General features: G+C 42.3%; 1 long non-coding RNA gene across 1 annotated transcript; it reads right to left on the bottom strand.

Moving 5' to 3' along the window:
- Nucleotides 1-304: 304 nt before the first annotated feature.
- LOC127323221 (uncharacterized) lies at nt 305-20689 on the bottom strand. The gene is made up of 5 exons (XR_011743363.1): nt 20306-20689; nt 19981-20217; nt 19785-19878; nt 19216-19300; nt 305-535 (listed from the first exon to the last, which is right to left on the bottom strand). It is a non-coding gene; the product is annotated as an uncharacterized lncRNA (long non-coding RNA).
- Between the last annotated feature and the right edge of the window lie 464 nt (nt 20690-21153).

Here is a 21153-nt window from a genome sequence, read left to right as displayed (position 1 = left end):
GAGAAAAATCAGAGCTAATCAGATCTATCCAACGAATTTTAGAAAATAGTTTGGACGCTCTAAACTCAACGACCGTTGGCAAGGTTATCCTAAAGGCTGGACTAGTGGGGTACCGTCAACATGATGCTCTGATACCAACTTGTGATGCCCCAAAACCGGTACCATGAGGATCCCAGCGAACCCGCCGAAATCCGCACGATATCGATTTTAGGAGACGCACCACCAAGCGCCTTGTACACGCCGAAGCATGCACGCGATGCGGGTGGAATCAATCACGAGAGGTAACATTACAACAGGATTACAATAGAGCCCACAAGAAACAGATATATTACAGCAACGACTCCAACGAGTCAAGATACAAATAGATACATACAAAGATCCAAATCATACAGAAGATCAAATATATCCGAGTACGGACAAGATACAAATTTGGACTAAGAGTCCTGAAGATAACCAGTGGCGTCCATAACCCTGCCCAGGCCAAGCCGGAAGGGTAACCTTGCTAGCGTCGTCTTCATCGAACATATCTTCATACCTGCCCGGTTATATCCCGTAGAAGCAGCAATAAGTACGGATTCGTACTTAACAAGACTTCAAGACGTATAAGCATTCGTCAACCAGTCGTCCTTTGTACTTGAGGCACGCAGGGGACTTAGAGGACGCAAGAGGAACGTCATAGGCAATATGGTGGGGTTAAGCGGCAGCGCGCAAGCACTAAAAACCTATAGAGACACTCTACAACAGTCGTCTAACCAGAGAAGATGAGAGAGCGCACAACTAACAGTTCTATACTCTGCAAACATAACACAGCCGATGCGTTCCCCCTTCGCCAAGAAGTACTTACAAAGGCACTCACATGGTTGTCAAGTTTTAACCATTTATTATTGAAGTTATACTAACTTACTACAAAAATTATTATTAATGAATCAACAGGTGCAAGTTGTCTATAAACGAGTCATACAGCTCCAAGTCGTCCATAACCGCGGACACGGCTTATCGATAAGATTGTAACCCTGCAGGGGTGCCCAAATGTGCCCACACGCACGATCAAACCACTTGCGACAGGTGGATATCACGACTCACACTCTCCTTCACGACAACAATGTCCAGGAAGCCACCTAACCAAGTTGAACCCGTATCGAAGTCCGGCCGTATCTCCGAAGTGGACTTAGCTATGTGTGTCAACGTGCTAGGTGGTTTAAACACACACTGGGGCGATAAACCACTTCGCAGAGGCTCCACGACCTATACGTGCATACCAGAAACAAGGGATACAAGGCACCCAGGGGCTTCCCAAAGTAAATAAGTAACATGCTGGCATGCACGCAACAACAAATGGTAAAACATTGCAAACTAGTTGTGGCCACTGGACAAAGTTGTAGATTCCGGCAGTGGTCGAGGGGAGACCCAGAAACATACCCACGTGTGGTTAGAGCGCTCAGTCTCGGAACAGATAAAAAGAACTCGGGGTCCTAGATTTCATGGAAACACAAGTGAGCCGTCATAAAACGAGCAACTGACCCACCAATGTCTCCGCTAACAACTATTAACAAGTAACCATGATATCCTCGGCAGATATAACCATGAACCATGTGTCATGTTCCCCAACAGATAACCCGGTAAGATAGCAGTAACGGTAACGAGATATAAACAACACTAGCATGCACTACGACTCGCAAGGCAGACCCGATAACCAAACAACAGTTGTAGGAGGTTGGTGGTTGGTGGTGGCAATATGAGCTGCTTGAGGTAACAAGTGGAAGGGACACGTGACAAGAACGCAACTTAAGGATAGCATGAGGGAGAAGGCAAAATAAAATAGGTGAGCGATGATACGTCTCCGACGTATCGATAATTTCTTATGTTCCATGCCACATTATTGGTGTTATCTACATGTTTTATGCACACTTTATGTCATATTCGTGCATTTTCTGGAACTAACCTATTAACAAGATGCCGAAGTGCCAGTTCCTGTTTTCTGCTGTTTTTGGTTTCAGAAATCCTAGTAACGAAATATTCTCGGAATCGGACGAAATCAACGCCCAGGTTCCTATTTTTCCCGGAACCATCCAGAACACCCGAGAGCCGCCAGAGGGAAGCCCTGGGGGCCCCACACCACACCCCGGCGCGGCCAGGGGGGGCCGCGCCCCCCTATAGTGTGGGCCCCCCAGAAGCCCTCCTGCGCCGCCTCTTCCCCTATTTAAAGCCCCTGGATCGAAAACCCTGATACGTTCGACGAAACCCACAGAAACCTTCCAGAGCCGCCGCCATCGCGACGCCAAGATCCGGGGACAGAGTCTCTGTTCCGGCACGCCGCCGAACGGGGAAGTGCCAGGAAGGCTTCTCCATCGACACCGCTGCCATCTCCACCGCCATCTTCATCACCGCTGCTGCTCCCATGAGGAGGAGTAGTTCTCCATCAAGGCTCGGGCTGTACCGGTAGCTATGTGGTTCATCTCTCTCTTATGTACTTCAATACAATAATCTCATGAGCTGCCTTACATGATTGAGATTCATATGATGATGCTTGTAATCTAGATGTCATTATGCTAGTCAAGTGAGTTTTACTTATGTGATCTCCGGAGACTCCTTGTCCCACGTGTGTAAAGGTGACAGTGTGTGCACCGTGTGGGTCTCTTAGGCTATATTTCACAGAATACTTATTCACTGTTGAATGGCATAGTGAGGTGCTTATTTATATCTCTTTATGATTGCAATGTGTTTGTATCACAATTTATCTATGTGCTACTCTAGCAATGTTATTAAAGTAGTTCTATTCCTCCTGCACGATGTAATGGTGACAGTGTGTGCATCCGTGTTAGTACTTGGTTTATGCTATGATTATGATATCTTGTAGATTATGAAGTTAACTATTGCTATGATAGTATTGATGTGATCTATTCCTCCTACATATGCATGAAGGTGACAGTGTGCATGCTATGTTAGTACTTGGTTTAGTCCTTTCATCTATCTTACACTATAAGGTTACTAAAATATGAACATTAATTGTGGAGCTTGTTAACTCCGGCATTGAGGGTTCGTGTAATCCTACGCAATGTGTTCATCATCCAACAAAAGTGTAGAGTATGCATTTATCTATTACATTATGTGATCAATGTTGAGAGTGTCCACTAGTGAAAGTGTAATCCCTAGGCCTTGTTCCTAAATACTGCTATCGCTGCTTGTTTCTTGTTTCTTTGCGTTACTACTGCTGCAATACTACCACCATCAACTACACGCCAGCAAGCTATTTTTCGCACCGTTGCTACTGCTCATACTTATTCATACCACCTGTATTTCACTATCTCTTCGCGAACTAGTGCACCTATTAGGTGTGTTGGGGACACAAGAGACTTCTTGCTTTGTGGTTGCAGTGGTTGCATGAGAGGGATATCTTTGACCTCTTCCTCCCCGAGTTCGATAAACCTTGGGTGATCCACTTAAGTGTAATGTTGTTGCTGTTGTACTACCCTCGGCTCTTGGAGGCCCAAGACTGTCTACAGGAAAAGTATGGGGAAGTAGACATCAAGCTATTTTCTGGCGCCGTTGCCGGGGAGGAAAGGTAAAAGGTACTCACACTCCGGACCTCGGCTACCAAGCTATTTTCCGCTGTTGTAAGTACTCAAAGCTATTTCCTTTAGATCCTGCAATTGCATCTTTTTGTTTCTTGTTTACACTAGTTTGGCATAATGGACAAGAATGATCTTCTTATTCTATTTCCTGATTTAAAACATGGATTGTTTGATGCGAAAATTAAAAAACCTATGGAATCTTATTTGCATGCTGGTAGTAATATTAGTATGAACGCTTTGAACACCATTGTTGATAATGATATAGAAAGTTCTAAGCTTGGGGAAGCTGGTTTTCATGATCTTTTTAGTCCCCCAAGCATTGAGGAGAAAATTTTCTTTGATGATACTTTGCCTCCTATTTATGATGATTATAATGATAGTAGTCTTTTGTTGCCACCTGTTATGGAGGATAAATTTGATTATGATTACAATATGCCTCCTATATTTGATGATGAGAATAATAATGATAGCTACTTTGTTGAATTTGCTCCCACTACAACTAATAAAATTGATTATGCTTATGTGGAGAGTAATAATTTTATGCATGAGACTCATGATAAGAATGCTTTATGTGATAGTTATATTGTTGAGTTTGCTCATGACACTACTGAAAGTTATTATGAGAGAGGAAAATATGGTTGCAAAAATTTTCATGTTACTAAAACACCTCTCTATGTGCTGAAATTTTTCAAGCTACACTTGTTTTATCTTCCTATGCTTGTTACTTTGCTCTTCATGAACTTGTTTATTTACAAGATTCCTCTGCATAGGAAGCATGTTAGACTTAAATGTGTTTTCAATTTGCCTCTTGATGCTCCCTTTTGCTTCAAATATTATTTCTTGCGAGTGCATCATTGAAACTGCTGAGCCCATCTTAATGGCTATAAAGAAAGAACTTCTTGGGAGATAACCCATGTGTTATTTTTCTACAGTACTTTGTTTTATATTTGTGTCTTGGAAGTTGTTTACTACTGTAGCAACCTCTTCTTATCTTAGTTTTGTGTTTTGTTGTGCCAAGTAAAGTCGTTGATAGAAAAGTTCATACTAGATTTGGATTACTGCGCAGTTACAGATTTCTTTGCTGTCACGAATCTGGGCCTAATTCTCTGTAGGTAACTCAGAAAATTATGCCAATTTACGTGAGTGATCCTCAGATATGTACGCAACTTTCATTCAATTTGGGCATTTTCATCTGAGCAAGTCTGGTGCCATTTTAAAATTCGTCTTTACGGACTGTTCTGTTTTGACAGATTCTGCCTTTTATTTCGCATTGCTTCTTTCGCTGTGTTGGGTGGATTTCTTTGTTCCATTACCTTCCAGTAGCTTTGAGCAATGTCCAGAAGTGTTAAGAATGATTGTGTCACCTCTGAACATGTGAGTTTTTGATTATGTACTAACCCCTCTAATTAAGTTTACTAGTAAAGTTGCACGTGCAATGCACGTTCCCATTAATATAAATTTATTTAGACGCATGACACACATAATGTCCCAAACTATCGGAAAAAATGGAAATTCAATTATATGAAAACAAGAGCAAAAAAACGTTCTATAAACTGTTAAATCCTATTGAAATATGGTGCCAATTATGTCACACGAAATTCAGGTGAATCAACTAATCAAATTATATCTTAACATTGTTACTTATGTTTCTACTCCTGCTACTCTCACTTCACAGATTAATTATATACAAATGATGGAACAATTATGCTCAAGTCTCTACAAACAACCAAGCCTGTTAGTATGTAACCGCTAAAATACTCACAAAACCTGGTTTTTGCATGGATGTACCGATCACTCGATATTATCAGCAACACCATTAGACTATAAACAAAAGTTTCCGAAACACCTAGCCGAAGTAGTAAATATAAGTAACGAATGCATCAACCGTGTAGATGAATAACTGGAGGGGCATTTGATTCATAAGTACAAGTAAATAAGCACTTACTCTGTTGTCAAACAGTAAAGATGTAAATAGATCTTTCTCTGTCTAAGCAATCACTAATTACATTACCATGTTGGATCACTTCATAAATACGTATCCTTAATTCTCCCTCTGCTTTCATGGCACCAAGACATTTTTTTTGTGAAGAGACAGGGAGCTTCAATAGCTGACATATCCTCCATCCAATTTCTATAGTTGATTCCATTCATGCTGCAAGTTTGAAGAATATAGAAGTAACTGTCAGATGCCGGGAACACTTTTTGTGCACATCAACGGAGAAATTCCTGAAGTAGATAAACATTACGCGTAGTTAATAAATTTTAACCAAAATTAAATGAACATGTTGTAGAATAAGGTCTCATATAGTAATACTCTTCTTCATTTCGAACAGCGCTCACAATGATAATCAATTCCAAAATTTAACAATACATGTTTATATCACCTATTCTAGGAGCACATGCACATCAATCCTCTTATATGACTCACACATTCACATTCAATTAAAATAAACGATAAGTATATCACCAATTCACAATTTCGGGGCAGATGGACTAAATGAAATATCCAAGATAAAGTACAACAGTGTAACACAGGAGCCAAGAACCTTAGCAACATATGGCTATCTAAACATATGTGGTAATAATTTATAATAACATTAGGGTTTTTTTTTGGAAAAAAGTCTTCTGCAATTCTAGAGGCCAGGCTTTTTCTACAGGCTAATTCCTGTTCTTCTTCTGTACTCATCAGATAATCACCCGGCGGCATTAGCTAATTCAATTTTTTTAAAGGTTTAAAGGCTCAAGTCATGTGAGCATATAACAAAGAATATAAATCTGTCCAAATAGCGCGTGGGTGACCTACATATGTTCCATTAAAACCAGAAAGATGGAAAACACAATTTTCTTACGAAAAGTTAAAGGGAAAAAGACGACCGACAAATGCTCATGTAAGTAATCAACTACATGACTCCAAACATTTGTACTTTGCTTTGGGGGTTTAGAACCAGCTAAGATCCTTCTGGATGAACTAAAATTATGTTATGGTATGCACAAAAACAATGTATTTCACCGCAAATGAAGATTGCACTCTATGTCTTACTGTCTTCAAATATATAGAGGTATTGCAGATCTATGGAATTCCAATAGTTCTTGCTTGAGAATGATTGAGGATATGTTTCTGGAAAACTCCAAAACCAAACAAAAGCATGTGTATCATCATATATTTACCTTCTGGACCTATACGGAATACACCATATTATTTCAAATCAGTTGTAGATGAACTTGAATATATTCATTTGCATTGTGAAAGATTTCAGAAACACAATCATTAGAAGGGCATGCTCACATGCATGCTTCATCATATCTTCCCATCATATTATCACAAAACATCCATGCTTCAAGAAGATTTCACATTTTACCTAGTAAAAGACTTTACCTGATTTTGCAAGATGGAGGACCGCATAGAGTTTTTTTACACCATACTCAAATTCATTTTATGTAAAGAAATGAAAATTCCTATTCACCATGTTACACATAATTCATACATGCCTTTTCTGGAATAACTCTCAGTTTATTAATCAAATAAGAAAGGTAAACCGATTCGCTGAGATGGTTCATGTCATTGAGGATATTACCACAAGAAAAATAGGTTACTGCATTCTTGTAGATGAATTGATTATGACTCAAAATACTATGATCAATGATAGGGCAACCATATAATTAATCATGTTAAAAGTTAAGAAGAATGTTCTTCAGGTCCGTACCTTATCTCGTGAACATACTGGTAATCACTACCAAGGTCTCCCCGCCTCCCAGGGCTGCAGAGAATAGAAATGTAATATATATATGACCGGTTAAAAAGATACGCATGCTTAGTACAAGAACATACCACTAATGCCTTGGCAACATGGAGTTGGCTGACTGATGAAGGTAAGGGATAGTTGGAGAAAGCGAGAACAATATGGGCGAGGGCGCCGAGACCGGCTAGACCAGGTCTGCTGGCCACAACTACAGTGTCTTGTGGCCATGATGGCCAGATAGAGGCGGGTGAAACTGTGATGTATGGCTATGCACCGAGAAAATATGATGATCACTTTTCCTTGCCATCACACTAATACCATAGTTATGATTATCACTTTTCCTTGCCTGATCAGCAATCCCAGTTTGAATCAAAAGAAGTGTTGGGCTTCGAGTTAATCCAATATTAGAACTGACTTTGGTTACGCACTTATGCAAATCTATCTATGTGAATAAGCATTTTCTTTGTTTGAATAGAAGAACATATGTCATGATACTATACATCGTTGCGGAATTTATAGAGTTTTCATTGTAGAGAGTAAAGTTAGAAGATATGTGAAATTCATAATAGGTGCAAATATCATAAACTGGGTAGGAGGTGCATGAAAAGAGTCGATATATGCACATAGTGCAAACAAAATATGTTGCCATTAGGTCAGGTTAGCACAACAACTAAAATAGTTAGCATTCATAGCAATGGAACATTAGTCACACTAACAAGTAAATGAATAGTTCTGACTTGTTTGATATGGGCAACCTAGCTCAGTAAGAAAAGGTAAATGTAAAAATACATGATGCTCAATCATCCTATGTTTGTAGTTCACGGAAACAAAACTGATCAGTAGTTGTATGTATCACAGAACATAAACTGCACACATGTTCCACAAAATCATTGAGTTTACAGGGAAACCATTTTGAATGTCAGAATCAAGTAAATAAGTTGTGCCGCATATAAGTACGATCTGCTTCCATTCACCTAAAAGCTCTGCTGGAGCAAACAAAAAAACGCATACTGATCATGTAGAGTTGGACGGAGGAATAGTTCTTACACAGCGCAAATGCAATGCTTAATGTTCAGAACAACATACCCTAGTACATCCTGCTGGTTAATGCACAATCTGAATATGTGGCATATACCCTTGAAAAGAAAATCTTGAACTTGTATATCAGAAGTAATTTATTAGAGATATGGTACTAAAGCTAAATACATGGACATTGGTGGACGGCAATTAAAAATGTGAACAATGGGAAAAAAACATGGCATGCTAGAAAATGTAATCAGGAAAATAGAAGGGACTTTATGTAGCAAGCCTGGAAAATAACCTAATAGCGGAAATCGGTTATACAAAACTGCACATGCTTATATTCCTATTACTTAGTAGCCGGAAACAGGATCGAAGCTGCGTTCCTGGACCCGGGGTTGTTGATGGGTTCGCGTTCCAGATCGATATGGCTGCTGATCCCGAACAAGTACACTAAATTGCAATGGAAATGTGTACGTACATACCAGATAGGCAGATACCATTACACCAAGCATCCAGCGGCTCCTCGCGCCGTCCGTCGAGCTGCCGTAGCGCCGTATGCCCATCTCCATCCCGCGACGCTTACGCCGGCGGCCGGCGACCGACCTGAAGGTCTGCGTCCCTGCTCTGTTCAACAGTAGTCGCCGTCAGCACATGGTAATCTATTAATCCTCTCGTCTCTGGCCACAGCTTGGCCGCCTCAATAGCACAGATTAGGAGCTAGGGGATGAGGCAGAGAAACGGCGGCGGAGCGGAGATGTGGAGGCAGGCGGCGACGGCCGAGCTGATGACGGGTGGCGGCGTAGATCACGTCGGCCGCGCTGGTTACCTGCGGCAGCGTTGAGTGTCGTACCAGCAGGGCGGCGGCTTGGGGAAAAAGCAGGACGGGAATTTTGATTAGCCACGAATTCATTCAGTTCCGTGTTGTTTCAGATCATGGGTTTGGGTTGGCAGACAATACAACATTAAGAGAACGTGAGACGTTAGATTTGGGCATGTGGACGGCTCAGATCGTTTGGATCAGCCTCTCTGGCTCTTTTATTAGTAGTGGTGATGAGAAGTTTGGTGTGAAGGAAGTTTTCAAGGGTCAAGAGAAGAGGATGATATACTATGATCAAGAAGAGTGAAAGCTCTAAGCTTGGGGATGCCCCGGTGGTTCACCCCTGCATATATTGAGAAGACTCAAGCGTCAAATCTTGGGGATGCCCAAGGCATCCCCTTCTTCATCGACAAATTATCAGGTTCCTTCTCTTGAAACTATATTTTTATTCGGTCACATCTTATGTGCTTTCCTTGGAGCGTCTGTATATTTCTTATTTTTGTTTGTGTTTGAATAAATTGGATTACATCATGCTTGTGTGGGAGAGAGACACGCTCCGCTGTTGCATATGAACACATGTGTTCTTAGCTTTTAATATTCATGGCGAAATTTCTTCTTCGTTAAATTGTTATATGGTTGTAATTGGAAAATAATACATGTAGTAATTGCTATTAATGTCTTGGGTAATGTGATACTTGGCAATTGTTGTGCTCATGATTAATCTCTTGCATCATATGCTTTGCACCCATTAATGAAGAAATACATAGAGCATGCTAAAATTTGGTTTGCATATTTGGTTTCTCTAAGGTCTAGATAATTTCTAGTATTGAGTTTGAACAACAAGGAAGACGGTGTAGAGTCTTATAATGTTTTCAATATGTCTTTTATGTGAGTTTTGCTGCACCGGTTCATCCTTGTGTTTGTTTCAAATAAGCCTTGCTAGCCTAAACCTTGTATCGAGAGGGAATACTTCTCATGCATCCAAAATACTTGAGCCAACCACTATGCCATTTGTGTCCACTATACCTACCTACTACATGGTATTTTCCGCCATTCCAAAGTAAATTGCTTGAGTGCTACCTTTAAAATTCCATCATTCACCTTTGCAATATATAGCTCATGGGATAAATAGCTTAAAAACTATTGTGGTATTGAATATGTAATTATGCACTTTATCTCTTAATAAGTTGCTTGTTGTGCGATAACCATGTTCACTGGGGACGCCATCAACTATTCATTGTTGAATTTCATGTGAGTTGCTATGCATGTTCGTCTTGTCTGAAGTAAGAGCGATCTACCACCTTATGGTTAAGCATGCATATTGTTAGAGAAGAACATTGGGCCGCTAACTAAAGCCATGATCCATGGTGGAAGTTTCAGTTTTGGACATATATCCTCAATCTCAAATGAGAAAATTATTAATTGTTGTTACATGCTTATGCATAAAAGAGGAGTCCATTATCTGTTGTCTATGTTGTCCCGGTATGAATGTCTAAGTTGAAGAATAATCAATAGCGAGAAATCCAATGCGAGCTTTCTCCTTAGACCTTTGTACAGGCGGCATAGAGGTACCCCTTTGTGACACTTGGTTAAAACATGTGCATTGTGATGATCCGGTAGTCCAAGCTAATTAGGACAAGGTGCGGGCACTATTAGTACACTATGCATGAGGCTTGCAACTTGTAAGATATAATTTACATGATACATATGCTTTATTACTACCGTTGACAAAATTGTTTCATGTTTTCAAAATCAAAGCTCTAGCACAAATATAGCAATCGATGCTTTTCCTCTATGGAGGACCATTCTTTTACTTTCAATGTTGAGTCAGTTCACCTATTTCTCTCCACCTCAAGAAGCAAACACTTGTGTGAACTGTGCATTGATTCCTACATATTTGCTTATTGCACTTATTATATTACTCTATGTTGACAATATCCATGAGATATACATGTTACAAGTTGAAAGCAACCGCTGAAACTTAATCTTCTTTTGTGTTGCTTCAATGCCTTTACTTTGAATTATTGCTTTATGAGTTAACTCTTATGCAAGACTTATTGATGCTTGTCTTGAAGTGCTATTCATGAAAAGTCTTTGCTTTATGATTCACTTGTTTACTCATGTCATATACATTGTTTTGATCGCTGCATTCACTACATATGCTTTACAAATAGTATGATCAAGGTTATGATGGCATGTCACTCCAGAAATTATCTGTGTTATCGTTTTACCTGCTCGGGACGAGCAGAACTAAGCTTGGGGATGCTGATACGTCTCCGACGTATCGATAATTTCTTATGTTCCATGCCACATTATTGGTGTTATCTACATGTTTTATGCACATTTTATGTCATATTCGTGCATTTTCTGGAACTAACCTATTAACAAGATGCCGAAGTGCCAGTTCCTGTTTTCTGCTGTTTTTGGTTTCAGAAATCCTAGTAACGAAATATTCTCGGAATCGGACGAAATCAACGCCCAGGTTCCTATTTTTCCCGGAACCATCCAGAACACCCGAGAGCCGCCAGAGGGAAGCCCTGGGGGCCCCACACCACACCCCGGCGCGGCCAGGGGGGGGCGCGCCCCCCTATAGTGTGGGCCCCCCAGAAGCCCTCCTGCGCCGCCTCTTCGCCTATTTAAAGCCCCTGGATCGAAAACCCTGATACGTTCGACGAAACCCACAGAAACCTTCCAGAGCCGCCGCCATCGCGACGCCAAGATCTGGGGGACAGGAGTCTCTGTTCCGGCACGCCGCCGGAACGGGGAAGTGCCCCCGGAAGGCTTCTCCATCGACACCGCTGCCATCTCCACCGCCATCTTCATCACCGCTGCTGCTCCCATGAGGAGGGAGTAGTTCTCCATCAAGGCTCGGGGCTGTACCGGTAGCTATGTGGTTCATCTCTCTCTTATGTACTTCAATACAATAATCTCATGAGCTGCCTTACATGATTGAGATTCATATGATGATGCTTGTAATCTAGATGTCATTATGCTAGTCAAGTGAGTTTTACTTATGTGATCTCCGGAGACTCCTTGTCCCACGTGTGTAAAGGTGACAGTGTGTGCACCGTGTGGGTCTCTTAGGCTATATTTCACAGAATACTTATTCACTGTTGAATGGCATAGTGAGGTGCTTATTTATATCTCTTTATGATTGCAATGTGTTTGTATCACAATTTATCTATGTGCTACTCTAGCAATGTTATTAAAGTAGTTCTATTCCTCCTGCACGATGTAATGGTGACAGTGTGTGCATCCGTGTTAGTACTTGGTTTATGCTATGATTATGATCTCTTGTAGATTATGAAGTTAACTATTGCTATGATAGTATTGATGTGATCTATTCCTCCTACATATGCATGAAGGTGACAGTGTGCATGCTATGTTAGTACTTGGTTTAGTCTTTTGATCTATCTTACACTATAAGGTTACTAAAATATGAACATTAATTGTGGAGCTTGTTAACTCCGGCATTGAGGGTTCGTGTAATCCTACGCAATGTGTTCATCATCCAACAAAAGTGTAGAGTATGCATTTATCTATTCTGTTATGTGATCAATGTTGAGAGTGTCCACTAGTGAAAGTGTAATCCCTAGGCCTTGTTCCTAAATACTGCTATCGCTGCTTGTTTACTGTTTTACTGTGTTACTACTGCTGCAATACTACCACCATCAACTACACGCCATCAAGCTATTTTCTGGCACCGTTGCTACTGCTCATACTTATTCATACCACCTGTATTTCACTATCTCTTCGCCGAACTAGTGCACCTATTAGGTGTGTTGGGGACACAAGAGACTTCTTGCTTTGTGGTTACAGGGTTGCATGAGAGGGATATCTTTGACCTCTTCCTCCCTGAGTTCGATAAACCTTGGGTGATCCACTTAAGGGAAAACTTGCTGCTGTTCTACAAACCTCTGCTCTTGGAGGCCCAACACTGTCTACAGGAAAAGGAGGGGGAAGTAGACATCAAGCGACTTCAGCAGGGGCAGAAGTATAGGGGAAAATGTTGGAGATATGCCCAAGAGGCAATAATAAAATGGTTATTATAATATATCTTTGTGTTTATGATAATGTTTGCATACCATGCTATAATTGTATTAACCGAAACATTGATACATGTGTGTTATGTAAACAACAAGGAGTCCCTAGTAAGCCTCTTGTATAACTAGCTTGTTGATTAATGGATGATCATGGTTTCGTGATCATGAACATTGGATGTTATTAATAAAAAGGTTATGTCATTAGGTGAATGATATAATGGACACACACCCAAATGAGCGTAGCATAAGATCAAGTCATTATGTTCAATTTGCTATAAGCTTTCGATACATAGTTACCTAGTCCTTCAACCATGAGATCATGTAAATCACTTACACCGGAAGGGTACTTTGATTACATCAAACGCCATTGTGTAAATGGGTGGTTATAAAGATGGGATTAAGTATTTGGAAAGTGTGAGTTGAGGCATATGGATCAATAGTGGGATTTGTCCATCGTGATGACGAATAGATATACTCTGGGCCCTCTCGGTGGAATGTCATCTGATTAGCTTGCAAGCATATGATTGGATCATAAGAGATGACATACCACGGTACGAGTAAAGAGTAATTGTCAGTAACGAGGTTGAACAAGGTATGGAGATACCGATGATCGAACCTCGGACAAGTAAAATATCGCGTGACAAAGGGAATTGGCATCGTATGTAAATGGTTCAATCGATCACTAAGTCATCGTTGAATATGTGGGAGCCATTATGGATCTCCAGATCCCGCTATTGGTTATTGCTCGGAGAGGAGTCTCGACCATGTCTGCATAGTTCGCGAACCGTAGGCTGACGCGCTTAAGGTTCGATGTCGCATGAGTAGATTCGGAATATGGTATGGAGAAGAAGTTTGTTCGGAGTCTCGGATGGGATCCAGGACATCACGAGGAGGTCCGGAATGGTCCGGAGAATAAGATTCATATATGGGAAGTCATTTTCAGGGTTACCGGAAAAGTTCAGGATTTTTCGGTATTGTACCGGAGGTTCTAGAAGGTTCCGGAGGGTACCATAGTGGAGACCACCTATCCCGGGCGACCAACATGGACCGGAGGGGTCGCATAGGCCCACATGGGCCATGCACACCAGCCCCCCAAGGCCCATGTGGCTGTACCAAGTGGATAAGATCAAATCCCATGAAAATAGGGACTTAACTTGGGGGGGAAGTTCCCCCCCTTGTTTTGGCCGACCCAAAGGCTTGGAGGAGGGGCCAAGGCAGCCCCCCACGCCTATATAAGAGGGAGGGGAGGGCTGGGGCGCAGCACATCATCCCCCCAAGCCCTAGCCGCCCCTCTCTCCCTCCTCCTTCCTGCGCAGGCTTGGCGAAGCCCTGCAGGAATTTCTCCTCCACCTCCACCACCACGCCGTCGTGCTGCTGGGATTCCGAGGGGATCTACCACACCTCCGCTGCCCGCTGGAACGGGGAGAGGATGGGCTTCATCGACACCGTACGCGCAACCGAGTACGGAAGTGCTGCCGGATTGCAGCACCGGGGACGATCGTCTACACCAACAACGAGATCTAATCTCGTAGGCTTTGGAAATCTTCGAGGGTTAGTCTCATATCAATCTCGTTGCTTCGATCTTGTAGATTAGATCTTGGGTGTTCCATAGATTAGATCTTGGATTTATTCGTCTTGCGGTAGGAAAATTTTTGTTTTCTATGCTACGAACCCCATCAGTGGTATCAGAGCCATGTCTATGCATAGATCTGTTGCACGAGTAGAACACAATGGTTTTGTGGGCGCAGATGCTTTTGTTGCTTTAGTTTGTGTACTTTGCATCTTGCGGGATGGTGGGATGAAGCGGCCTGGGCTAACTTTACATGACCGCGTCTCATGAGACTTGCTCCACGCTTGACATGCAACTTGTATTGCATAAGTGGCTTTGCGGGTGTTTGTCTCTCCCACCATAGTGAAGATTCCAATTTGCACTTTCTATTGTCAACGCTAGTATTACCGTTGTGGTTCATGTTCGTAGGTAGATTGGATCTTACTCGAAAACCCTAAACCACGTAAAATATGCAAACCAAATTAGAGGCGTCTAACTTGTTTTTGCAGGGTTTGGTGATGTGATATGGCCATGATGTGATGATGATTATATTTGATGTATGAGATGTTCATTATTGTATTGTGGCAACCGGCAGGAGCCTAATGGTTGTCTTTAAATTTGTTAAGACCTGCGTGTCTATTCATCATGTAATAGCTTTATTTCAAGTAGTTGTTATAGTAGCTATTAGTGATGGACAACCATGAAGCGGCGCCATGGACCTTGGTGCAATGATGGTGATGATGGAGATCATGATCATGTGCTTTGGAGATGGAGATCAAAAGCACAAGAAGAAAGGCCATATCATATCGCATATTATGAATTGCATGTGATGTTAATCCTTTATGCATCTTATCTTGCTTAGATCGCGACGGTAGCATTATAAGATGATCCCTCACATTAATATCAAGATAATAAAGTGTTCTCCCCTCGTATGCACCGTTGCTACAGTTCGTCGTTTTGAAGCATCTCGTGATGATCGGATGTGATAGATTCTACGTTCACATACAACGGGTGTAAGCCATGTTTGCACACGCGGAATACTTGGGTTTGCTTGGCGAGCCTAGCATGTACAGACATGGCCTTGGGACACAGGAAACCGAAAGGTTGAACATGAGTCATATGGGTGATATGATCAACATGTTGATGTTCACCATTGAAGCTACATCATGTCACGTGATGATCGGTTTTGGTGTAGTGGATTTGGATCGTGTACCACTTAACAACCATGAGGGATGTTGTATTAAGTGGGAGTTCATTAGTAATTAGATTAAAACATGAACTAATTATCATGAACATAGTCCGAATAGTATTTTGAATTAAAAGTTTGTAGAATTGGCATCCGTTTTCTACCATGCGCTAGTCTTGTAATTGAGATAGAAATAATGTTAAGTCTGGCAAGTAACTTTACGGACTGGTACCGTATTGTTAAAGAATCAAGATATGATTAAGTCCTAATGCAAACTTTTAGTAAACCTCACATTGATGATTCAAAGAGCAATGGTTTCAATTAGTACCAAATCATCTTGTCTCCGTGAAACTTGAAGTTCAAATCCGTTTGAAAAGTAAGGAGCTGGAAATTTTGTTTTCAGAAACAAGCAAGGTATGAGATATGTGTGATATCTAAGACCCTATTGCAAGATGATAGAATATAATCTAGTGAGACTACATAAACTCATAAGTTTTATGGGAATGTACGAAGGTTGAAGACGCTAGGCGTCCCGATCCTCCAACTAGTTGGGCACTAACGATATTCGCATATCCATGAAGTGATCGTCCTTAGTATGCACCGTTGCTAAGACTCGTCGTTTCGAAGCATCACGTGATGATCGGGTGTTATAGATTCTACGTGTGCATACAATGGGTGCAAGCCAGATTTGCACATGCGAATACTAAGGTTAAACTTTACGAGCCTAGCATGTACAGACATGGTCTCGGAAAGTCGTCATGATTTGATGGATAAAATTATGAGTGAAATTGTTCATCACATTAAAAGGTTACTAATAGTGAAATCTAGAACACTTGTCATGTGATGACCAACTTCAAAGTAAGAACCTCGAGGTTATTGGTATTTGACCAATGGACCTAAAAGTTATTGAAGGTGAAGTGTTTTCTGAGAATGGGGAAAGCTAAAAGAGAAACCACAAAAGATATTTTGGCAGAAAGAAAGAAAAAAAAAAGACTAGAAAGTCTAGCTCAGGTGTATATAGATGATATACATGTTATGGATGTATTCCTTGTTTGGTCACATAATAAAATTCTTGGGTATTTGTACCAGATTGGTTGGTATGAGATGTCATACAATACAACGCAATACAAGAATACGATGGCCTAAGTGACTGATAAAGAATATGGTAATAATGCACGTCCGGAACATAATAAAGTGTTATTATGTTTGTCGTTGGCATTCTACCTAGCCCTTAGAATTTATAATAAAGAGCTTAATAAATTGTTATTTTGCTCTGGTCAAATGAAAACAATGAGTTGTTCAAATTATCACATTTCTCCATGTACGATGGATAAGTTATTTTAAATCTTAATGGTGAAACACACATACATAACACTGACGCTAAAATGCCATAAGGCAAATGATTTGAATTCCACTCATTAGTGGAACCGCCATTTAGGTCATGTTAGAAAGGAACGCATGAAGGAACTCCATGCAAATGGATTTTTGGAGTCATTTGATTTTTGAATCGTTTGGCGCTTGCAAATCTTTTCTAAAGAGAATGACTAAATACTGTTGGAGATATGCCCAAGAGGCAATAATAAAATGGTTATTATAATATATCTTTGTGTTTATGATAATGTTTGCATACCATGCTATAATTGTATTAACCGAAACATTGATACATGTGTGTTATGTAAACAACAAGGAGTCCCTAGAAAGCCTCTTGTATAACTAGCTTGTTGATTAATGGATGATCATGGTTTCGTGATCATGAACATTGGATGTTATTAATAACAAGGTTGTATCATTAGGTGAATGATATAATGGACACACACCCAAATGAGCGTAGCATAAGATCAAGTCATTATGTTCAATTTGCTATAAGCTTTCGATACATAGTTACCTAGTCCTTCAACCATGAGATCATGTAAATCACTTACACCGGAAGGGTACTTTGATTACATAAAACTCCATTGTGTAAATGGGTGGTTATAAAGATGGGATTAAGTATTTGGAAAGTGTGAGTTGAGGCATATGGATCAATAGTGGGATTTGTCCATCCTGATGACGGATAGATATACTCTGGGCCCTCTCGGTGGAATGTCATATGATTAGCTTGCAAGCATATGATTGGATCATAAGAGATGACATACCACGGTACGAGTAAAGAGTAATTGTCAGTAACGAGGTTGAACAAGGTATGGAGATACCGATGATCGAACCTCGGACAAGTAAAATATCGCGTGACAAAGGGAATTGGCATCGTATGTAAATGGTTCAATCGATCACTAAGTCATCGTTGAATATGTGGAAGCCATTATGGATCTCCAGATCCCGCTATTGGTTATTGCTCGGAGAGGAGTCTCGACCATGTCTGCATAGTTCGCGAACCGTAGGGCGACGCGCTTAAGGTTCGATGTCGCATGAGTAGATTCGGAATATGGTATGGAGACGAAGTTTGTTCGGAGTCTCGGATGGGATCCAGGACATCACGAGGAGGTCCGGAATGGTCCGGAGAATAAGATTCATATATGGGAAGTCATTTTCAGGGTTACCGGAAAAGTTCAGGATTTTTCGGTATTGTACCGGAGGTTCTAGAAGGTTCCGGAGGGTACCATAGTGGGGCCCACCTATCCCGGACGACCAACATGGACCGGAGGGGTCGCATAGGCCCACATGGGCCATGCACACCAGCCCCCAAGGCCCATGTGGCTGTACCAAGTGGATAAGATCAAATCCCATGAAAATAGGGACTTAACTTGGGGGGGGGGGGAAGTTCCCCCCTTGTTTTGGCCGACCCAAAGGCTTGGAGGAGGGGCCAAGGCAGCCCCCCACGCCTATATAAGAGGGAGGGGAGGGCTGGGGCGCATCACATCATCCCCCCAAGCCCTAGCCGCCCCTCTCTCCCTCCTCCTTCTTCCTGCGCAGGCTTGGCGAAGCCCTGCAGGAATTTCTCCTCCACCTCCACCACCACGCCGTCGTGCTGCTGGGATTCCGAGGGGATCTATCACACCTCCTCTGCCCGCTGGAACAGGGAGAGGATGGGCTTCATCGACACCGTACGCGCGACCGAGTACGGAAGTGCTGCCGGATTGCAGCACCGGGGACGATCGTCTACACCAACAACGAGATCTAATCTCGTAGGCTTTGGAAATCTTCGAGGGTTAGTCTCATATCAATCTCGTTGCTTCGATCTTGTAGATTAGATCTTGGGTGTTCCATAGATTAGATCTTGAATTTATTCATCTTGCGGTAGGAAAATTTTTGTTTTCTATGCTACGAACCCCATCAGAAAATGCTTGCCTGTTAAAGCTTGATGAGGAACATCCGGAGGACTTGTCGTATCTCACCACACCACTTCGTGATCCTATCCGGGAAGAAGCAAATGCTGGAACACACAACGCATGCAAGTCTTACTACTTCGGATAAAGAAGATCCAACATGATCATGATGATATGCATGACATGGCAGCGATGATGCAATGCACTTGTCCAATTTAAGCGGAGTCGAAACCCCGGACAAACAGTTTAGGTTGGAATTGCATATTTACCGGCAAAGTTAAGTGGTTGTTAGCATGGCATATCATGGCAAAGGTGAGCTACTCAAAGTTAAATGGAACCGGGACAACATTTATATAATATCCCACATATTCCATATATTACATATTAGGTGATAATGTGAACTAGCACGAAATTGTATGATGCATGATGCAACAGCAAGAATGGATGGCATATTCATGTTTCTCTCATTTTTCTGATCAATTTTCATATATAACACTTTTTATTTCGAGTTATGGTTTAGAAGATATGGTTTAGACAGATTTGCAAAAAGAATAGAAGTAGACAAAGGCATGGGCTGGTATGGGGCCGGACCTGAGGAGAGGCGGCGGCGGATAGCAGCCTACCACTGTCTGGGCGATGAAGAAACTCGCAGTGGGTGGGCTGAGGCCCAACTGCAGCTTCGGATCTGATTCAAGGCAGAGACCCCAAAAAATGATGGCTTAATTAGCCACACTGGGGATTTGAATACGTCACCTCATGGGAAAGTGTTAGGAAACCAACAGCTTACCACTGCACTACTGATTCGGATCATGTCGTGTTTCTGGTGCGCGACCTTTTGAGCAGACCCAGGCGCGGACCTTGGATAGAACGACCATGGCGGGGAGGATCTGGTCGTCCAAGGATCCATCGGGGGAGACCGAGACGGGGCAAGCGAGATGGCGGGCTCGAAGCAGGAGTCCACAGGGATGCTACTGAGCGACTCCAAGGACCAGGGGGTCGCCGAAGACGGCCCGGCATCAAGCACCTGCGGCGTACGACATCGGTCAACGCCGGCAACACAATCGAAGACGGGATGTAGACTTATGGGAGGTCACGAAGGTTGGGGAGCTAACCGGGAAGCGATTGGATGCGTCGGTGAGGCCGGAGGACGGCGGAGGTAGCTTGAATTGAAGCTTTTCCCGCCGGCGTTGGAGAAGGAATCGGCAAATTTGTCGGCAATTGGAGCGTCCCCAGGTCGATTCCTTTGGTGAGGAGAGAGAGGAAGAAGAGGCGCATCTTTCGGTGGCTTGGGATCGGCGAGGGGCGACCTGCAGCGGCGGCACCATGGCGAGGTGGTGCGGTGTGTTGCTTGTTTCCTCACAGAGAACAGAGAAAGGGGAAAACGAACTGAGGGAAGAGAAGGATGGTGGCGGCGCAATGGAGGGAGAAAGGCTAGGGTTCGGAGGGGGCAGAAGAGGGATTAAAAAGAGAGGGGAGGGAGCAGGTGGAGTGGTGGCTCTCGGTGGTGGTGGGGAGGACCACAGTGCATGCCTCTCCTGTCGTTGTCCAGGAAGAAAGAGAAAAGAAAGGGGAGATGGATGAAGGGGTATGGGCCGTGGCGAGGACTGGGCTGGCGAGGTGGTTTGCTGGCCTTGGGCCTTGCTGAGCTGCTCAGGCCAGGAAGGAAGGGAGGCCAGGAAAAGGGGAAGGGGGTTTCTTTTAAAAAACTATTTCTCTTTTCTTTCCAAAACTGTTTTGTAAACTGGTTTAAAATAGTTTAAGCAAATTTGAATTTTGAATGTAGAGGTGGAGGGAGAGAAAACAAATTAGTTTGGCTTTATAAAATAATTTTATTTAGTAAAACATGGATGATATGATGCACATGCAATGATGATGCACAAAAGAATAAAACAAACAAATCTAATATGGGGATTTTCCTGGGTTGCTACAGTGGGCCGGCCCTTTTGCCTATTGACCGGTC

This window comes from Lolium perenne, chromosome 4 (genome assembly GCF_019359855.2).
Source record: "Lolium perenne isolate Kyuss_39 chromosome 4, Kyuss_2.0, whole genome shotgun sequence".
Taxonomy (NCBI): domain Eukaryota; kingdom Viridiplantae; phylum Streptophyta; class Magnoliopsida; order Poales; family Poaceae; genus Lolium; species Lolium perenne.
Note: the sequence above shows the minus strand (reverse complement) of the source record. Positions and strands in the feature narration are given on the sequence as shown.